Source organism: Anomalospiza imberbis, chromosome 1, assembly GCF_031753505.1.
Source record: "Anomalospiza imberbis isolate Cuckoo-Finch-1a 21T00152 chromosome 1, ASM3175350v1, whole genome shotgun sequence".
Lineage (NCBI taxonomy): Eukaryota > Metazoa > Chordata > Aves > Passeriformes > Viduidae > Anomalospiza > Anomalospiza imberbis.
In genome coordinates, this window is record NC_089681.1 from 96,601,880 (window position 1) to 96,624,761 (window position 22,882).

The window sequence follows — 22,882 nt, forward strand, 5'->3', positions numbered from 1 at the left end:
AAAGTGAATAGAGTTACACAGTGTGTGAACACTCCAGTCTTCTCTATTTGCCAGCATATGTAGGGTTTCCTTGGATATCACAGCTCTGCTTCCAGTGTGTGCAGCCACATTCTGGTTTCTACAGACTCACAAAAACTTTTGAAGGCTTTCATTATTAATCAGGAATGTAAATATGAAGCTTTATTGCTCAATCTTCTAAAAATATCTTAGAAATTAAAAATAGGATAATTAGTTTGCTCACAAAGTCCTCAAAATAGAATCATTTTTTCAAAAATTTAAATAAGGCCTTTTTTCATAGGCAGAAGCAAAGAAAGAGGACCCATTCATTAGAAATAATCCACCTGAAACAAAACACCTTACACTAATCCCCTAAAAACCTTATCTACTCCTTGACACTGTTGTAACAAACACTTCCAAAGTACTGTGCCAACATTGCTCATGTGTTCAGTGGATTTTAATTAGAGCTCTGAAAGCTTGGGAAAACTGTCCGAGCCAGCAAGCTGCTCTTTTCAAACAGCAGCACAACTGTCCTTTTACCCACGTCCCAATCAGAGCATATGTTTAATTAAAACCAGTGCAAATAATGGAGACAGAAGAGAAAAATCTCCTTCCCACAAATTAGTGAGGAGAATATCATTAAGAAGGTGCACAGCAAGCTGAAGAAAGCAACCAGTGCTGTTCTTTAGTTGTACTCTGAACTGGATGTCTATGCATAGGTCTTGGAGAACAATCATTTGTGAATGGTATGAATGGCTTCATATACAAGATTCTTTATATGCTTTAGAGAGAACAAAGGTATTTAAGGATGAATAAAAAAAGGAAAACTAGAGCATATAAGGGCTCAGAGAGAGGTAGAGAGTTCTGACTTGTTCTGCTGTTGCAATAGTAATCACCTCAAATATTTATCAGATAATATTTATTTTTCTAATTCACCTTGAGAGAATGCCTATCCATCTGTCACCTTTACAATGGCAAACCAATTCCACAGTCCACCTCACCAAATGGGTTTAGAGGATAACTCCCACTCCTCCTACAGCATCAATCTCCCAGCCTAGTGAATACTCTCACTTTGTTCTGCTCTGGAATCCAACACAGACTATGCGAGAATGAAACCCACAACCACTAGGGGAGGAGAGAAAGGGTCCAGTGGTAAGAAAATGATGCAGCAGCCAAGGAGGAAAACCTTGGGATCATTGTGTTGTGATCACTCGAGCCAGGAAATTCGAGCTCATTACAGAGAGACATAAGATGAAGAAGATCAACTGGACCACAGTACAGAAAACACATCAGTGAGTAGAAAGAATGCATGTTAAGAATGAAGATTAAAAGCAAAGGAATGGCTGTGTGGAACGCTTGTGTAAGAGGAAAAAATTAAGTACAAAACCAAGAAGGATGACAGTCACAAGAGTAACCATAAATTAGTCACATACTACAGGTTACTGTGATGCCTAGTTATTGAAGCAAGTTTGAATATGAAAAAATATCAATAAAAGATGTGACTTCATCATGCAATCTTTCATCAGGACTTGAACCTAAACAAGAAAGCTAATAGTGAGACTAGACTAAAGTTTTTGTAAAAGTTACCAATGCTGAGCTGAAACCTGTTGTTTTGCTCTTGAAAGTCAAAACATATAAAGGTTGGTATTTCAGGGATAACAACCACATTCATTTTAATATATAATTATTCCTATAATTACAAAAATAGGCACTACAGAAAAAAGAATAAATCAAAAATATCAAAATAAATGTAAAGAGACTGAAACAGCATGTGAAATGCTTCTAGAGGATCTCTAATTAACATTACCAGAGTGTTTTGTCCTACTAAATCAGTATACAATCTCTACCTAAGAGCTGGGGTCAGGAGCATTTCCGAATGCTCAAAATGTTTAACAAATACTGAATATCAGAGCTAAATATGAAATAATTTTGTGATTAGCTACTGTGCAAATGAAGAGAAAGTTCAAGATCAATAATAATTGTTTTTAATATATGCTGAAAAGCGGGGATGAGGTCTCACTGGGGCACAGAGTGAAATAACAAGGATAGAGGCTCAGGAGTTCTTACAATACTATTTTTTAAACTGATGACAAGGTACATATGCACTTCTCTGTTTGAGTATTTGTAATTCTTTGATCTTTCAGCTACATTTATCAGATTGAAAATACAGTAAAATGGAATTTGAGAGACGATACTTATGTTCAATAAGTCATTAAAAAGTGCAACTCTTCAGGGTGGGGGGAGTGTAGAAGTCTCTCCTGACCTTAAGGAGTAGCATATAATAATGAAGATTTTCCACATAATGTAAAGATTTCTCTGTTCTACAGGGTCCACTGTAACCTTTTGTAATTAAAAAAAAAAAAATTAAAAAAGAGGTGTTGTTTTAAATCTTGAGAGGAAAGCTGCCACCTGCAGTTTTTATACCTATGAGACTGTAACAACCAGCACAGGAAGCAAATGTTTAATCATCAAGCCATTGGTAGAATTAGCAGGTGAAAGACGTCGTTGAAGTGCCTGGAGAGTTCAAACCATGTTCGCAAGAGCTGTGTTTATTGAGCTGCAGAAACTTTACATGTTATCACTGGATAAACAGGTGTCGAGGTTTTACACCCAGCTGGAGATGAAACACAGGCAGATGCTTGCACAAACCCTCCTATTTTTCCCCCTCTCCAGTGGAATGAGGAGTGAAATTGAAGTAAAATTTGTATGTTGATATAGCAACAGTTTAATAACTGAAAATAAAGTTCAGTACAATGATAATGGTAAATTATAATAATGATGATAATAAAATGGAAGAAAAACCAAAACAAGTGATGCACAATTAATTTCTCACTACCCACTGACCAATGCCAGACCCCCTTTCGCAAACCAAGATCATCCATCCTTCTTGTAATTCCCCCAGTTTATACACCAGGCATGATGTTCCACGGTGTGGGGGGTCCATTTGGTCAATTCAGGTCACATGTCCCAGATATGCTCCCTCCCAGATGGGATTTTTTGCATTCCTCCTCACTAGCAGAGCATGGGACAAGAAAAGAAAGGTCCTTGACTTAGAATAAGCACAACTTACATTATGTTATTAACACCTTTATCATTCTAAATCCAAAACACAGCACTGTAGCTGCTACTGAGAAGTTAAATCCACCTAGCTGAAGTCAGGACATCAGGAATTAAAAACTATTTGCTAACCATTTTCTGAAAATTAGTTGCAATTTTTTTCAACTGTTTTTCAGGTTTCTCTTGGGAGCAGGATGGCTACAGGGAGGTGGTAGATACAACACATACATCTGAAGGCATCTGTAAAAGAAAATTCACATCCCCAAGAGAGATTACTTTTAAATTACAGCCAACTGCACTTGAAGTCATAATCATCTATAAATGTAATTCAGTGTGTACAAAGCATATTACTGATTTCCCAGCCTACAGTCTTAGTCTAGTTTACTTTTTTGGATTTCAATACTCATCAAAGAGAAGGATTTTTTTCCCCCTAATACTGCATCCAAGGTATTTATATGTCTTTGGCTCTCCAGAGCCTAGGGCAAATTAAAAAAACATGAAGCTTTGAGATGCTTCAAGGACTGCTAATACCTAAAGCACTGCTGTTCCTAGAATACCCACTTTAAGATACTCTGTTGCTGAATTGTGATTTGCATATAAATGCAGTTATGATATGAAGGGGAAGCTACTAACTGGGAAAAACCATGAAGAAGTAGTAATCAGTAATGACAGTGCCTCCATTTAACTGTCCTTAGAACAAAAAATGTGGTATTTAAAATGAGAAGAACTCAGATTACATTTCTGTACTCTCACAGGTTGACCCTGAATTTGGGTGTGGTAGAAGAGTTTCCAAAATTTTGAGTATTTTCAACTTAAAGTCTTAAGTTGTCCCTGTCTTTAAGATGAAAAGACTGCTGGCTATTTTTCATATATATATTGGTTTAATGTTGTATGTTTCAAACACAGATAAGAAGCTGTGTCTAAAAATCCTATAAAAATTGCAGAGAAAACCTATTTTATCAGAAGCATAAGATATCCAGTGCAACAACATTCAATAAGCTGTTTTGGTTCTCTGATTTGTGAAAGGCACTGTTCCTTGCAACTCTCACTCTGAATGATGAAATTTTGGGATGCAGCTAAATAATATTCTCTTCTATCCCTACTCATCCAAAAATAATTACCAATGTAATAATTACCAGTGTTAGGAGATTTGGTTGTTTATCATAGAGACTTTTAAAACTCACTTCATTATCCTCTCATGTTGTTCTACAACTCCCAAGTCCTGAATTGCATTAGTGCTCACTGATCATAAATCCTAGTGTCTGTCACAAGCAGCTCTGTTGAAGAAGAGGAGACAAAAAAAGATTAAGGAAGACAGATGGGAACTACAGATAGAAAACCTAATGTTGTTGAATATGACTGGCAAACTATTACCTGATTTACCTGATGTGGTGGCACCATCTGCATATCTAGCAGGAAAGTGGAACATCATTAAACCAGTAATTTCCAATACCATTAACAAGCAATGCTACTGACAATTTCAAACACAGAAAGTGCCCACTGGATATTAATCCTAACTAATTCCAATTTTCTATGGGTTAATCCTGTAAATATCTTGCTTTTGCTGACTCCTTTCAGTTTATTGGATTACATATAAAAGTTCTTCACTCATGTAACAGGGCTTGGAATATTTCTTAAAATTTTAATAGCATCTGCCAATAATTTTACTCTTTTTTTTTGCACATCTCACTCCCATCAAGGGCTGCAAGCCCCAGAGCTGCAAGTGCTGTCATCCAGAAGAAACAGCATAAGGAAGGAGGATTACCCTAGAATACATTGTCCTCTTAAACCACATGATCTATTCAGAGAATTAAATTTTCAACAAGTCATTTACTGATAGCCACTCAGCGACCAGCTTAAGTTTCTTGTGGTTCCAGAGGCATTTATAGGACAGGCCTTTGTTATGGAAAAATGCAATGTGGAAGCATTTCTGTTTGTCTTTCTCTGTCAAAGTTTGTTCTCACCAAACAAGATCAGCGTTAAATAAAATGCACACACACACACACACACCCCCACCCACACACCAAATCCATTTAATAACTTTGCTTTTCCATTTTCATAGCAATTATGAAATGGCAACAGCTCTCATCACGGGGGAGAGGTGATTAACTGAAGTGCATTCACTATTGATGGGCTGCAAGTGTAAATGAAACTGCAGCAGCTCAATGCTGCAGGATTTTAGAGCACATTTCTCACTGCCCAGCTTTTTTGAGATCGTTATCATTTCTCTGAAGTGAATACTCTTTGGTGGAACATTTCTTGCAAAGGAATTTGTTTACCATGCATGTGTAACAAGGCGGTATATGTTCCACCAGGAGGTAATATCATTAGCATTTTCCTTTCCGGAGATATCAGGTTTTCCTTTTTCTTTCTTCTTTTTCTTTTTTTTTTTTTTTTTCCTCTCTTCTTCTTCTGGAGGGCAGGGGAATTGTAAATAGTCACTAAAAGAACAGAGGTCCCACCTAATTCCAGTCTTTATATCACTGCAGTTTTAGCTGAAACTCTGCACTTGCTCAGACAGAGCTAAAATACTTCTCATCTGTTCTCAGCTTTACTCTAGTACAAATCAAATATTTTCATCTAGGCCCTTCTTTCAGCAGAAACTGTGTATTAATACCTATAATGCAGCAAATACATAAATATATGTGTTCACACTCTTTTTAAAATCTTCCCTAATCTTCAGGGTTTCTGTCTGAAAGGGGGTTAAAGGCTACTTTGTGAAACTTGGTGCAGAGTCTCAGAGTTCTAGTAATATGAAACAAGGAAATGATCTTTTGTGTTGAAAACTAATCACTTTTTTTTTATTTCTGAGACCCCAAGCAAAATAATGCAGAATCAGCAGTACAGGCTCTACAGCAGGAAGCATTTTACCTAGATCTTAAGGAGATTTCATTTTCCTAATTAAAGATCACCTTCTCACTCTGAATTCTATTATTTTCCTTTGCTCCTTCTGAGCGTCTTTCCAACTTCGTGCTGCAGCTGTAGCTTAATGTAGGAGCTGGGGTCTCTTATAGAAAATCGTTCATGTTATATTCAAGATTATTCAGGGAGTTGAAGTAGGATCTTTTGCAGAAGCCTGTTCTAGACTCCAGTGTTAACATTTTTCTTTTTACTTTTTATTTTCTATCCCTTTTTATTGGTTTGGTAGCCTGAATAACCTGAGGAATCAGACAAGTCAGCAGGAGTTAAGAAATTTATGGAAACTACCAAGCAGAGTGGCATTGACATGTTGTAAAAAGAGACATTAGGGGAGGGATAAAAAGGAAAACATAAGAAGGCTTCATTTGGATTACAGGGTGTAATTAAAAGCAAGCAGATTAAATCACCTCACACCACCAGCTGTGTAAGAATTTGCTAAGTATCAGTAATTGAAGTTACATAGCACTGAGATCCATGGAATAATGTTGAGGTTCATGAAATGAAGCATATCAGGTAGGGTTTGCCAGGAAGCAATAAGGAGTTGCTCTGTTGTATCATTCCGTAGCTGGACAGAAACTTGCACTGTTTACTTCCACGATCTCTCAGTGGAGTGGAGGTGGTATTCTGCTTTGTGGAGAGGGGAAATGGAAAATATTTGTTTCATATTAAAAGAGGTTCATGTAACCAATCTGGTACAGCACCATTCCAGTAGCTGAGATTTGCACCAAAGGTTTCGCTGATACCCTATTCTCTCCATCTCATCCTATATCTGAACTGATGAACCATTTGTGATGAATATTAGTCACATTATTTAAGATATCCTTACAAAATGTTCAGATGACAATAAAAGAAGCAGAAGAGTGAAGAATAATAGAAAGATTCAGCCCTGGATAGAGTCGGTGGGTAGTTTACAAGTCATAGGGCACTACTATCCAGAAGTGTGCTAACAAGACAAGCATGGATTTGGAGTCACTGAGTTCCTTGATCCCTTTCCTATTATCTCCAATGGTCCTTCTTTATGGCTGAAAAGTCTGCCAAGTGACAATTTCATTCTGAATTGCTGTCTTGTGAAGTGAGAACTGATCAGGCTTTATGCCATCTATAAAAGAGGCCATGCAGTCCTCTTGGTGAAATTTCCCTTTGCTTACAAAAGGTCAGGTGCAAAAGGTGCCATTTGATAATCCTGCTCCTGCTGTGCGAAACATCCACCAGCGAATGGACAGGAAACTGCTGCAGTGCTACCAATTATTAAGCACTAATAGAGAGTCCACTTGATTTGAAGTAAAACTCTTTCACTGCACATAAACCATTCCAGTTTACAGAGGGGCTTTTTAGTTCCATCTTTCAACCTGATTTTTCTGATGGTATAATACAAATGAGAACTCTGACTGCTCCATGACAGTTACCTTCTTTCCCAATCACCTCCCTGGCCTGACCTTGACCTATAGATAGACTTTAGCATTTAATGATAATGTGGTTTGTGGTAGCAGTAACCGCAAAACAGGATCTTCCCAGTGGCTTCAAGCCAGAGTGTTACTCAGTAGCTAATGGTTGGAATGGAATGATAACAGATATGGGTGAAAAAATCTGAGATTTTGCATTTCTGTTAGTTGAAATAAGAAGAAAAATATACACTAGAAGTGTCTTTAATCTTTTGAAGTGTTTTTGATTCTGCAAGGTGTTCCTTTGAGAAGTTACAATAAAGGGTATTCAATGTTTCATCCATGGATCTCATCATTAATGGTTCAGTTGTGTAAATATGGAAAAAATCTACCTAGAAAAGACTCAGTCAAAAGTTCTAACTTTTTCCTAACACCATTTTATTACAAGAAACCCTTTATGCAAAATGAGGAATCAATATTTGCTTAGGAACAAAAATCTACTACAGTAAATTGGGTCATAGAAGCAAAAATTAAGAACAAACTTTGACTTCTCTGTAAAACAGTCTCTCTTCTAGAAAGCCAATAAACAAAATAGGTACTCATTTATCATCAAAATATACCCTTTAGTCATCATATTATGTTCCATAATTTCCCAGGTAGGAGATATCACAAGGCTCATCTACACTGGATCATTCTAACCATGCAAGCACTCATTGTTGATATTGTGGTGACACCTGACACTTCTGGTGGAAGAATGCAGCAATCCTATTTCCACAGTTAAATTTATGATGTGTTCATCATTCTTGGATAATATATTTTCATTATTATTATGTAGTAGTAAATACAGATGATCCCACTGTAGACCACAGTGAGGCAAATTCAGTCTGTCAGTGTTTTAATACACTGAAATCATTGGTGTCAAAATATTAGGCAAATGTTTATAACAATTGTCTCCACTCCCATGGTCCTGCAAATTTTACAGTTCTTAAACTGCTATTGCCCCTTGCAACAAAACACAAAATGCTCAGTCCAGCACATGGTGGCATCTTCCTCTTACAGTAGGGTTGCCCAGTGTGAAGCTTCCCATTTCATGACTGGTGTACTAGTTCAAAACAAGATTAATACCCCTTAATGATATATAACTACACTAATTTTTAACTGTAAAATATTTTGAATTTATTTGTTAAGTATTGACATAATGGTAAAAAGCTAAATTACCTCCAGGACATGAAAAAAGACTTTGATTAAATATTTTTGAAGGATTTTAATATGCTATAAAAGTTGTTCTTAGGCATTTTCTTTACCCATTATGCAAATATGTCAAATCATTAATAATTCAAAATAGGCAATACATTAATAATTAGGATCCCCCATTACAAATCTGACCTTTAATTGAATTCTATAGAAAGAGACTGTGAAAAATGAGTGTCTTGATTTATGCTACAAATAAAGGTTAAAAAGCGTTTTCCTAGTAGATCTAATTTTTATCATTATTGCCTAAGCAGAAACATTGAGATAAGTGGTTTTTTCCCAGTTGAAACTGGTTTTTTTGGAAAGGCTACTTCTAGGAAGAAAATATTAAAAGGTATTTATTTATGCAGAGTTTAGTAAGATGTGTCACTGGACAGGTGACATAGCAATCACAGGTACTTCAACAGCTTGAAGTCAAACTTTTGCCTTCATTTCTCTATGCCACATGACCTGTGGGCTTCATGATTACATAATTTTTCTTCATAATTCTTCTTGATAACTTCATCATAATGTTTAAAGGTAGAAACATTAACTGACTGTATAAAAGAGTGATTACTTCCAGTCACAGGAAAACTGACAATTAGGCATACCGTTGCAATGTTGCAAGGACACCACTGCTCTGATTATTTTGCCTGCCATTCTCAGTTCTCCCTAAAAATTCACATCTGCAGTGTAATGGCAGCTATGCAGACACATCATTTTCTTGTAAAGTTTGAGCAAAAACATGATTGAGAATGATTAGAATACTGTTAAGGAAATGGAAGAAGGATAAGGAAAATTACTAGGAACACATCACAGAGTGTCCCAACGGGACTACAAGAACATTTTGTCTATTTAAGAGAGTAATAATAAGCTTGGAAAAATAAGCTTTTATACATCCTTGTTGCAGACAAAGTACATCAGGTTTAAATGCATATAGAGGGCTTTTGCCTGAAAGCTGTCATATATTACGAGTTTGGACTCCCTATTTTATTTCATAGAGATCTGAAGTCCAATAAAGACTTGAATGTCCCAGCAGAAATGGTTTCACATTGGCTGGTAAATCAAGAGCGCTATTTGGTGCTGTAGTGCACAGCCAAAGCAAGTATTTCTGTACAAGGTACTACATTGGTAAAATGCCCTTTAAAAAATGCTAATTTTGAGAAATTATAAATGTATCAAATGAATAGACATAATCAATTTGAACAGTTAAAGCAGCATTGTCACAGACATGTGCTTTGAATATAATTAAAAGACCACAGCCTGACTATTTTTAAAATGGATAAGAACCACCAAATACCCTGTTAACTCCCGCTTATGGAACACACAGCCAGAATTGGATATCATTTAGCTTTTGGCTAATTACAAACCCTTGTCAATACCCACTCTTGCTATTTTTTTAAGTCGTGGATCGGGATACACAAGAAACTACCCCAGCCATGACTGTGCTGAGCAGCAGCTTCACAGATCTTTTGTTAGTCCCACAAAGTGTGAAGGAGTCACACAGGTCTGCATTTTCCAAGTGAGAAGTCAAAACCAACTGGGACAACACAGTGTTCAGTTCAACCCAGAAGTAGTTACATACAACACTAACATTAATACCACTGGAATTTATCAGATCCCAGAGAAGTAAGCCCAAAAGGGCTGGCAGTCCTGAGATCACCTGCAGTCAAATAAATGCTGCTGTGAGGGCTAATTCTGGGCTTGTCTGAAGGGCTGCTAAGTTCATTCTTGCAATAAAATATACATTATATGGACTTAAACTCTCCATTGCCTAAGTAGCATTACAGCCAGAAGAGTTTCAATTATGGTGAAACTGAACTACAACTGATGTTATGAAAGGAACCAGCAGCTGCCTCATTAATGGACACAGCATGAAACTTCCTACAGAGGATTTAACAACATCACACTCCCAACCACACCAGAAGAGCTGGAAAGGGTGTTGAATATGCAATGGTCAACTTGTTCTGAGGTTTTAGCACATACATTGCACCTTAGCCTGGTTTGGGTACATCAGTCTCTATATTATTGTAGAATGTGGAGGACTTTTTACTTCTTAAACCAAGGGCACTTGTGCTATGTTCCCAACAACCACCATGTTTGTTGTGATTTTTTTTTAATTTCTGTAAGTGGAACAAATGGCAAAGCAGAGTCACAATGTTTTGCCTTTTTAAATTCTTCATTTTATTGACTAACTATTTGCTTAGTCTTAGGATAAAGTTTATAGGTGAAGCTCCTCAATCACTCAGCCTAGAGCACTTTCACTTCCCAGTGAAACCCCAAATGAGACACCCAAGTGCCAGGATTCACACCAGGGTCTTCCCTTCTGCAGCCAAATGCTGCAACAATGAACTCAAGCAATTAGCAAAAAGCACTTCAGCACAAATTACAAAGTTTGCTTTCCACCATCTCTACTCTTCACCATCATTAGGAAAAAAATTTATTCACATATATGTTCAAATAAAATGAGAAAAGTCTCTGTTCCAGCCTAGAAACTGAAAGGTGCATATTTACAAGTATGTTATCACTTCCTGTCAATATTCCTAAAGCTTTTGGACTGCTACCGTGGGAATATACAGTCCACACACACAATATTTTCAAGGGCAAATTCCTGAAATTGTAACATGACATTGAACATTTCACTGCATTCTAGGACATGGGACCAATATTTCTTCCGACCATAACAAAACTTATTCTTACTTTTTCAGGTCTCTGCTGCCACACAAGTTATAGCAGAACTACAATGTATCCCACTCCCTATAAGTGCAAGAAGTTCTTTGGGATGTCAGGGGAAAGACAGCATTAGAGTAATTGATTTATTTCATGGATTGGAAGAGCTTTTTCAATATATTTTGATTTTTCTCTAGCAATTCGCCCTTTCTACTTGATTGTACCTGTACCAGTTACAAGTGGCAAACACCATTTAAAAGGAAAAGGAGGAGGTGTGGGGGAGGGCTGTAATTGTCATTATTCTGCTCTTTTGCCATCTGCTCCATCTATGGAAGAAAAAAACCTTTTATTTCATTATAAAAAAGGTTGCAGAAGTGCAATTGATTTTGTTAAGAAGCAAGGACTCATTAATGTTCCAAAGACTGAAATTGTGCTCATTCCCTCAGACTCCCCAGATAACAAAGAAATAAAATTTTACCCAACAATTCCTCCACCAGCAAAATTACTTGTAACTAAAGTAGATCATCCTTTAGAAAGATTTCAAACTGAGTTGAAGTGCTTACCCAATAAAGACTTTTCTGTGACTTCTGGAAACTTAACCCATTACTTGATTATTTCCATTTTTTTAAACAAACATTTTACTACCAGATTGAGAAATATCTATTTTTATATTTCTTCAGTAGAGCTAGATATAATTACTTTATTAAGTATTTGTTTGTATTTTTCAAATGAGAATTGGGAAATTAAGTATGTCATCAAAATTTCATAAGCAATATGGAAATATGAAACAATAAAATGCCCTCAATATAATTGTATTGGGTCTCTATGTTGAAGTACAGAATATGATTTTAGTACAGTTACAGGTCCAGCTATTCCCACATTACTGCCTCCATCATGGAAAAGTGCGGTGACAGGGTTTTTTGGTGGGGTTTTGGTTTGGTTTGTTTGTTTTATTTGCAGATGCTTGCACTTGGACCAGATGACCCACTGTGGTCCTTTCCAACCTTACCCACTTTGTGGTTCTGTGACTCTGTAGTAAGGTTTAAAATTTTCCCTCAAGACATTTGGCCAATAAATAAAATGAGCCTTTCTCCCACAAAACAAAAACCACTTAAAATTGTTTTAACCTGTGAATACAGTACTTCATTGTTCTTAAGTGATGTCAAAGGTATTAGTCTTTTGAGCAGAACAAATTTTACTATGTACCATAACACTCCCAGCCTTTCTCCACCATTTAAAATAATGTATTTGAAATTTTAGAACAGCGAACAATTTCTGGGCTGTGTCCGTGATCTGTGAAGAAGGTAAGGATGGCAGCAAGGAGGGAAGGAGAGGTGAATGGGTGGAAAGAAGATGCCTCAGGCCTGCAGCATTTGAACACACACTCTCTAGCTATAATGCTCCCTGTGTTACTGACCAGCGTGGGAATTGTAACTACAGCCAGCTGGGAGCTTCTAGATCCATTTGTTAGACAGGTGATGTGACATCATACACACTGAAAGCAGAGATTGAAGTGTGAACAAAGCCAGGGGCATGAAGGGTCAAAATAATAACTGAAATGAGAAACATGATCAGAAAATAAAAGCCGTATTTGAAATCTTTGCAGTGATACTCAGTGCAGCATTTCATTTCAAGTCTTATACAGTCAGAATACTCCATACCTTTCCCAAGAATGTTTACCTTCACTTTGTAAAATGCTGTCATATCTCAAGATCAAACTAGGGAAATAGGTCATACAACAACATTAGCAATTCTTGTGGGGCATTTTGCAGTGCTACTGTTGTTTGTTGTCAGATGATTGTCTGTTCAGAGCTGTTGCACTGTAGAGATGACATTTTGTAAAACTACTTCATTAACCTGTTAAATACAAACGAGTAGAAGCCCAGAAAATTAACTGGTCAATTTAGAATGGGTGGTTGAAATGAAAAAAACAGAGCAAAGATTAAAATGAAAACTAAGTAAAGCAATTTTCAGTACTTCAACAACACTGAAACAGAGAGGAAACTTCTGTTAATGTGCCTCAAATAAATTGTAGAAATAGTTTTATTTTTAGCCAGCAAATGTGGCTGATCACAAAAATATGTATTAATGGAATGTCCTTCTAGGCATAGGACAATCTGCTTTGAGAACCAAACCCAGAAAACTAGCACTGATGGAGCTGAAACGGGTCTTTCAGAAAACAGTTTACAATGCTTCTGTCTCTCTACATCCATGACACTGCAGTTCCAGGCAGAGGAAAACAGAGCTTTGACAATCTTTAGTGGCAGACATGACTATCCCCTGCACCAGAAGATCCCAGCAGATGCCTCCAGTTTCTCTTACACATCTGGAAAAGGACCAGTTGTCTCTGAAGGGGCAATGTGTCTGGCAATTATTTTTTCCTGTGCCTTCTGAGATGCATGTCATTGGTACAAAAATAATAGAGTAGGATGAACACAAGAGACATATTTAATCTCCAGCATGGTGCTCTGGGCAGAAAACTGAAATTTTATGTTTTGCCAACTATTTCAAACATGCTTTCACAAAATAATTTGAGCCTATGACTAGTGAAAACTAATTCTTCCCTACCTCTATTCTTCACAAAAATCCCAAATAGGTTATTCTTTTCATCACTTTGTGTGGGTTATTTTTCCCACTGTGCTTTGTGTTCATTATAAAACATCTGAAACAAATTTGAAAGTCTTTTTAGGGGAAACAGTTTTGTTCTGGTAACAAACTTTGTTCTAAAACATGAAGAGTCTGAAGGAAACCTTCAACTAAGGAGCATTAGAAGCATTATAGAAACATCTAAGAACCTTGCAGGTATGGAAAAAGCAGAGATACTAGGGACCACACTAGGACCATGGCAGCTGTGTGATTAATTACTCATAAAGGCTGAAAAGGCAGGAGTGGATGAAGACTACAGCTGAGACAGAAGAAGGTAAAATACTCAAACCTGGTGGGGAACCGAATAACACAATTCTGCATGAAGTTACATTCATGCCTCACTGCGTTCAGTGCTCAATTCCAGCACTGCTGGGGTTTTTATTGTTGTAGGTTTTATTCCCCACTCTAATTATAATGAATAGGGTTATGATTAATACTGCAAAGCAGACTGATATTCAATTCTGACACAACATCAGCATGTGGGTCCCTAAATCTGTCAGTGAGGGGCATAGTAAAATACAAGAGATTGAATAGACTGAAATAACAAGGATAAATTAAAACTTTAGAAATTGAATCAAAAGCAAAACCTGTGATACTGCACAGATTTATTACACTGTGCATTTCAACTGCTAACTTGTAAGGCCTTCTCATGGCTGATCTCAGATTCAGAGGAGGTTAATCAAAATGACTGGGGGCCTTTTCATATATGCTGTAGGCTCTATGTTTGCATTTCACGGGATATTGCTAAGTAACAGTTCAGGAACTACTACTCTGTTTGGAGTAAGAAGACTCTTTTTGACAGAGTTTAGGTAAGGCCGGACTTTGCAGACCAAGTCTTAATACCCTCAAAGATGCAAGTCTCATCGCAAAAATACTAATTACTTTTACTAAAATCTTTATGATTATTATAATTAATTTTATCTTTCCTCCCCAGATTTACACAGACTTCTTCTCACATTTTCCCATTCCTTCCAAGAACACTTGCTTGGATGCTAATGAGAAACTCTATCCCTTCTATTTTTGGGTTACTAGAGTGGTCCTTGAATAAACAACTCCTCCAGGCTGAGCAATTCTGTTACAGTTTTATAAAAAAAAAACAGCAGCTATTTCTATCTCTTCAGAATATGTCTAAACCTAAAATAAAGCAAAATATTGTACCTGTTGCTGACAGCTCTTATCTATGAAGATGTATGTTGGGAAAACTAATGAAACTCCACATAGCTGTCTGAAAATCACATCTCAGCAAACACCTGTAAAATCCTGCATTTTTTTGTAATCTCACAGAATTCACTGCTCACTAAAATCTTAAAGGAGCCACTAAAGATTGATAATTATATGGCTCTTTACTACCATAATAAAACCTCTGTACCGTGCTTATTGAAAAAAGATTGAAAATCCTTTGAAAATACCAGTAAATCCTCAGAAAGCAGGAGCAACTAGAATATAACCTCAGCTATGAACTCATGCCCTGGTATTTCAGACTGGGCTTTGCATGTCTGTCTTTTGCTGAAAGAGCTCTTTCTGAGATACCATGGAGAGACTAAGAAAGTTACTCTTGATCAGAAAGCACTCTCAAAATGGTTCTTCAGAAACTTTGCTCACTTTGTCACCTACCCCATTGATTTTAATGTCTTTCAACATGCTGTGAAATGCAGTCTCCCACATGTCACATTTAGGTCTCAGACAAAATCCAACAATCCTGTTTGTCCAGTGCCCCAGAACAACAACCCAGCCCTCAATACCAGTGTTACAGAAATAGCAAAAACCTTTTAAAATATCACTCTTCCTCCAGGTCCAGGGTATCCTTCAAATTCTCAAGCTATACATCTCCACAACCAGCATGTCCTTCAGCTATTACTTTGGTATTCTTTTATGTCAGTATTTAAAAGTATTTTTGAGTAATGCAGCAGTTTTTAAGATGGTTATGTCATTTCAATGGTTTGTGGCAAGGGAGTCAGGAACCACTGTAAGTCCTGGGAAAAACAATATGGATATTCCTCTCCACTGCCTTCCATCACACACACACATTCCTTCCCTCCCTGTCCCACCCACACCAGGCACAAAGCACACTGGCTAGATCACACCAGGGAAACTATCCAGGCAACTGTGGCAACAGTAGGCCCTGCATAACACTCTTCCCTGCTGACTATGGATACTGATCCTCTTCTAGTGGTGGGGATGGCTGTATCCATACAACACCCTCTGGGAAAAATAAACCAAAAGCCTGATTTACAGAGCATTAAACACCAGCAAAGGCTGCCTGCATTTCCTCAGCAGCAAAGAACAAGTGGGCCACTGGCCACACAACACTCAAGCAAGAAATGTTCTTGAGGGTTTATGCATCTCTGCTCAGAAAGCACCATACAACTGGTGCATGGGGCAACCAAAATGTTACTTGTGAAATAATCAGACTTAGATGTTCAGGCAGTCTGCGATTTTATAAGTTACCAGCAAGGGGCTTGTCCTGCTTCTGCAGCATTTGCAGTGATAGGAAGTTCCTCTGCAGTCCTTAATGGTCCAATACATGGGCAATAGAACATGTTTCATAACTGCAAAGCTCTTCTGACCTACCCTGAGGCTGTTTTTCAGGTACAGGTCATTTATGACTACATGAGTTGGCACTGGCCATCTGTTATTGCTGTACATGATTCTTGGTCTTTTCTTTAAACACAGTATCGTCAGTTTGTTAACTGAGAAGAAATTTTGTGAGAGGAGGACATCTAGTGATGTGATATATATTTACATGCTTAGCTGTTTCCATGCACAGCTGAGCTGGAGCACCAGTGAGTTACAGAGGATTATAAGAGTTTTAAGTGTGCAAGTGTGCAGCGACAATGCTAGAAAACAGTAGTCCTGGGGACTTGACAGGACAGCATCCAAAACAACAAAACATCCAAAACAATAGCAACAGAAACTCAACCAGATAATTGTGAAATCAACCTTTATGAAATCAAATGTTGCAAAGACTTAGTGATATTGCCAATATTTCTCACTATTAATGATCTCATCTCCAAATCTGGATTTATACTGGCACTAATCACAACATACTCATGCAGAATGGCTGTTAAAATAATGATAATCTTAGCAACAAAGGCTTCCCATTGCATTTCAAAGATGCTCAGCAGCAACTCTGAAATATAATGATGGTTCTCTTTTTAAATTATTTTCTTAAATACTTTTTAAAATTCTCCCAAAAGCAGTATTTATAACATCTCAAACTGATAAAAATCAATGCAATGTTATTCTGCATTGTAACTTGCTTCAACTAAGTTTCATCAGTGAGGCACAAGAAACTAAAAACTATAGACAGACAAATACAATCATAATAGTCATCACTAGTACCTGCTATTAAATTTAATATTACTTGGGGGAAAAATGCTGTATATCACCAATATAAAACAAATATCATTATCAAAATCAAACTCATGTAACACCATTTACATCTGCATTTATAGAATTTCCAAACACAATACTAATATATCCCTTTTCACATTTTTCCAAATAAAACAGTCATTATTGTAAAATAATAAAAAATTAAGTAAAAGAGACATTTAATGATTTTCAAGGAAAAATATGTTGTCAAATACGTTAAATAAGGACCAATATCTTTTTAAAGCCATAGAAAAATTTAAGAAGGACAAACGTTTGCTTTTTGTTGTTGTTTGTTGGTTTTTTTTCAGACCTAAAACTAGTCCCACCAGTAAATTTATAGGTGCATATTGACCAGGCTCATTTTCCTACTGTACTGTAATGGTATGACTAGCACATCCCATAAAATTCACTTTCATACAGAAGGATACAGAAAGATTATCTTTGAAAGATATTGCCAAATCTGAACTTGCATTCTGAAGAAAAACAGAATTGTTCATGGAGATTGCTCCCTTCAGTGAGATGTATAACAAAGAAAACACACACAGATGAGATGGCTTCTGATTTCAGTTCTTGTATATATATAAGTGGAAAAAATTCCTCTATAATTCATATTATGAGCATTCCAGAAATAAATTATGTCACAGAGTACATCCAGAAGGATTGAAACATTTGTGCAAATCATATTAATTAATCATAGCCCTTTGGACCGTAATCCAACCATTTGTACTAGTACTTGAAATTGGTTCTTTGTAAGAATAGTTGATATTAGCAAGCCCTATGCAGTACAAACACTATAAAACAAGATATTGATGGAATTTAGCTGAAGTAATAAAAAATGGCATCAAGACAATAATTTACCTGCTATTTACTTTGATAGTTAGCTGATTATTGGTATAGCTACAGACATCCATGAAAGATAATTCTCAGTATTTCAGTGCCAACTTAACCGTACTGAGAAGGAAGACATGCTGGGAGCACTGCTTCAGTCTTCTTCATAAGAACCGTAAGCTAGTGGAATATTCCTCAGGTGTTTTCCACAACCTCTCAGAAAATCTGTGTATTAATCACAGTACTGAAATGACTGTGTTTTTTGTGCAAATAATTCTATATTGCCTAATGCAGCTGCAGAAAGCTCTTTTATTTATCAAACTAGGAAAAAAAAAACTCAAACACGCAAACAAACTTTATTCATTTCACTTATTTGTCTTGCTTCCTCTATTTCAATTATTTACACACTTCAGACATCTTTCTTTAAGGATCTGAAGGTGCTGACCCAGAACTGGGAACAGAGGATTTGAGGGAAGGCAAGTGCTAGCAGGGCTGAGCTGGTTGGGTCGAGCAGGGCAGGACACAGAAGAGCACAAACCTCATGCTGACAGTATTGTCAGCATTGTCAGTAGTGCCACTGATTATGACAATATGGTAGTGTTCATGACTGAATTTCTGGATCAGCTTGTATTGCAATAGACTGAATAAATACAAAGTTGTTTGCTTTTCAGCATGTTATTTATCAAATTTTTGCTGGTTTTAATTACTGTCTTCATATTCAGAGTGTCTTCTACTTACAATAGCCAAAATTAACTGAAAGATAAATGTTTGTTTTGTACTTTATTTCAAGTCATACACTGAAAGAATAAGAAAATTTATCTTCAGTAGAACTTAGGCCAGAAAAAAAGAAATCAAATACCACCTTCTTTTATCACAAACTGTCTTCATATTCAGAGTGTCTTCTACTTACAATAGCCAAAATTAACTGAAAGATAAATGTTTGTTTTGTACTTTATTTCAAGTCATACACTGAAAGAATAAGAAAATTTATCTTCAGTAGAACTTAGGCCAGAAAAAAAGAAATCAAATACCACCTTCTTTTATCACAATGCAGAGCCCAAATAATGTATTTTTCTCAATTTATGCTACTGGAATTTATAAACCTGAAGACATTCTTTAGGAAATCAATTTAATTCTCTAGTATTGCCTATTGTTGCATTTCCTCAATAATTAACATTGGAATACAAAGTATATGATGGTTTTATAGAGGGAGAAAATTCCTCTAAATTTAATCTAAACAACTAAAATTCTTTCATTTCAGCTGCTATAGTCCACTGGAGTTGTCAGCATCCAGAATACTGAGCAACTTTTTAAGGAAAAGTAATGCTAGATGTCTTGCAGTCTTATTACCATAAATTACTCTTATACTCCATTGATTATTAAAATAACACCCCGTTTCCCTTACACATTGACAACTCCTTTCAGGAAGGGGGAAAGTTTCTCTGTCATGAAGAAAATTTTCATTCCAAAGTTTTCTAAACAAAATTGGCATTGACATTGCTGTGATTATTACAGTCAAGCTTCTGATTTTTTAATATTTTCAACCTGACAGATTTATTTCTTCTCAAATAACAAAAAAAAAATACTTCTTAGAATAAAAATATATAGCTTCCTTATATTTTCTGATTCTGAAAATTACCAGGTGCCAAGCTGTGAACATAAGGAAATTGAAGACCCTTGAGGGTGACCTTAAGAACCACAAAGGTGGGGAATTGTGATATAGTGGTTTAGGCAATTTCATTGCAGCTGCTTGGTTCTCGAAAAATGAGAAATGGGTTTTCTATTACTAAATATAATGAATTCCCTTTCTGTCCTGTCACAAATTGTCAAACTTCATTAATGAGAAGAAAAATGTGACACATACATATATAAAAAGTAATATGAATATACATATTTTAAATGGAGAAATGCTGCATATTGCTACAGGAGAATTCTAAGTCTGCATTGGATATTGCATAAATCTTTGTAAATAAGATATTTCAAAATTAGCCAACATTGCAATATAATGCCACTTCAAAACCTTCAGAGCAATTTGCTATTATTTGCAAAAGAAATACCTACATGTTTTTCAGGTGCATAGACGCAGCTCAGTGGCTGTATTTCAAGATAATACTTAAATCACAATTACCTTTAAAGCTGTGAGTATCCAATGGAACAAAGCACCTTCTTTTATATTTTGGTTTAAATATTTTACTGAATGGGGGTGTAAAATATAACATCATTTAATAAAATTATTTGCACTTTTGTCTTTTCCACTACATTAAATTCATTGTGGCTCATTTTGATTTTGAGGACAGTAGTACTGTCCCTTGAGGACAGTAGTAGCTGACTTTTATTCTACAATGCAGTATATGAATAGGAAATGCTCAGATTTTGCTTGATAATCACTGTAAAATACTTATAATTTAACCTGGAGTTACAGCAATAATAAAACTGAATTAATCTAATTCATGCAAATTTCCATTTACCCCCAGCCTTAAGCCTGGCCTTTGATAGTTAGACTGCTCTGGGAATAAAGGGGATGACTGGAATCATGCAGGGTCCCTACATCCGCATACAGCTCAATGAACCCAGCAGATACCCTCAAGGACAAAATGAGATCACTTATTTTATAGGCAGGATGAGCTACCCTGTGACCCGCAACCCTTTCTGGCACAGGTCCAAACTTATATTTCTCCTCTCTTTTGAGAACTAATTATATCTAAATTTTTCAGCATGTAAATTGGCAATTAGTAGTAGCAAGATTTCTACAACTACAGAAATTAAATGTATCATACACTTCTATGATCCTTGTTGATACATAAAACACAGCAGATTTCCTCCATACAAAATTGTACCCAAAAAAAGAAAAAAAAAATGCTGAAAGTCACTGAGTAACTTGAACGTATCCAATGTCATAGCAGAAAACGAATGCTGCACAGTAATTCAAAATATCCTGCTGATAGGAAACCTGAAACTACAAGCTCTGAACCAGAAGCAGCAGAGAAGTCTGACCATCTGTAAAAGAGTTTTCTCTTTGCTGGAGTAGACCAACACAGCTTATTTGCAATGTGTTCTCAAAAGCCCTGCAGTCCCAGGTCTTGTGTCACCGTATTCTGGTCACGTCCTCTACTCCGATAGATCCTGCTCACAGAGCACCAGCTCTTGAGGCTTGCTGAAAGTATCTGAAAGTGAGGACTTGCTTCTTTCCAAGCTGTTCTGCAATCACAGACTCCACAGGAGGTTGTGTCCCTGTATCTAACCTCTTTACTCACTACCCAAATCCTCCACGACATTAATTAGATTGATGCTGTATTAGAAAGGATTTTTCTTCTTGCCTTCTCTGCAGTTGCCTCAGAAGTGTCAAATCTACATCAAACCTGATCACTGGATGTGCTCCATGGCCTCCCTCAGGGCTCCTGAGGTCCATCTGTCCTCAGCCTACACATCCAACCTTCCTTCCAGTGGAAACCAAGGCAGAACCGGCACGGCAGGGAGTTGCTCAAATGCACCCAGCTGTTAGTTGTGTGCAAAGTCAGCGCAGCAGCCTTACCATTTAAACATAGCCAAAGGGTCTTTGCAAATTACTTATCCCTGAGAAATTTTGCTCTAGTACTGCTCCCTCTGTTATGTGCTTAGAGTATTACTTTGTCCCATTTATGCAGGGCATGTTCATTTCTACTGCTTACTTAACAATCCTGAATTTGAGACAGTTTAGAAAATCTAGTAAAGTTTCCATTTCTGGAAATTAAAACAGAAACAGAATATTTGCATGCAATAATAAACAGGAAATCTAAATTTCAGTTCTGAAGAGAAAGATTATTCCATCTTCCCAAAGTATGTAGCAGTCTATTGCTACCTGCGCCCATACCCAACCTTACAATGCTCTTTTAAACAAAGCAGGCTATCTAAATAAATATGAATTTTGGTAGTGTGCTTAATGTCAGTTATTTTTCACAGATGGATAGCCATATTGGAGACATCACACAAACAAATGCAATTACAGAGATCTGAGAAAGGGAAGAACCACAAAATCCAGTTCAAGTCACCAGTAACTCTGCTAAAATTAACAGAATTAAAAAGTAGTGATTTTGAGACCTACTAGGAGTAAAGGGTTTTCTCTTAGGGTGAATATCCTTATGAAACCAAAGATGACTCACTATTAATTTTTAAGACTCTCTATTGTTTGGTCCTTCTGGTTTTCTTGTACTTATGAAACTGGAGTTAGTCCTTTTAACTGAAGACACCAGCTTAGAGCCTCACCTGGTGCAATATCAGAGAAGACAATCAGTCAAACATTACCACCTATCAATACTGGGGGAACTGGACTTAGTTACATTATGATTGTAAAGTGTCTGTACAGCGTCTGTCTTGCAAGCAGTTGTCTGTACAGAAACAGCGGCATCAGCAGCCCTGTCAGTGGCAAAGAGATTTTCGGGTTTCTCAGCGTTATCTGCAGAGACCTCTAGTGGGAAAGAGCAGCAAGGTTTCTATTTCTTCCCAGACCACAGAATCCCACTTCATTTTTCTAACCAGCCTGCTAATCCATCCACGCTCTGAACAAATCTCTGCTTTTTGGCATAACAAATTCAAAGATGAGTGAAAGCGAAGCACCAGGTGATGAGCAGAAGCCGAGAGCTTGCAGTTAGCAGGACGGAGATCACTTTGTGATACATAGGTGACTCTCCCCAACTGGGACTCTCCCGACAGCCCATCCCACAGTGGTCTCACTTTCAGAGGCACCCACAGATCCCAAGCCATTTCAGCTACTCTGTGTCTGGTTGTGCTTGACCTGTGGTAAT

General features: G+C 36.9%; 1 long non-coding RNA gene across 2 annotated transcripts; it reads right to left on the minus strand.

Annotated features, from left to right (window-relative positions):
- Nucleotides 1-2,526: 2,526 nt before the first annotated feature.
- Nucleotides 2,527-22,650, minus strand: LOC137481520 (uncharacterized). 2 transcript variants are annotated; one of them, XR_011003533.1, is made up of 3 exons: nucleotides 22,418-22,650; nucleotides 4,191-4,331; nucleotides 2,527-3,009 (listed from the first exon to the last, which is right to left on the minus strand). It is a non-coding gene; the product is annotated as an uncharacterized lncRNA (long non-coding RNA). The 2 variants fall into 2 exon arrangements; XR_011003560.1 differs by lacking the exon at nucleotides 22,418-22,650 and adding an exon at nucleotides 5,334-5,472.
- Nucleotides 22,651-22,882: the final 232 nt, after the last annotated feature.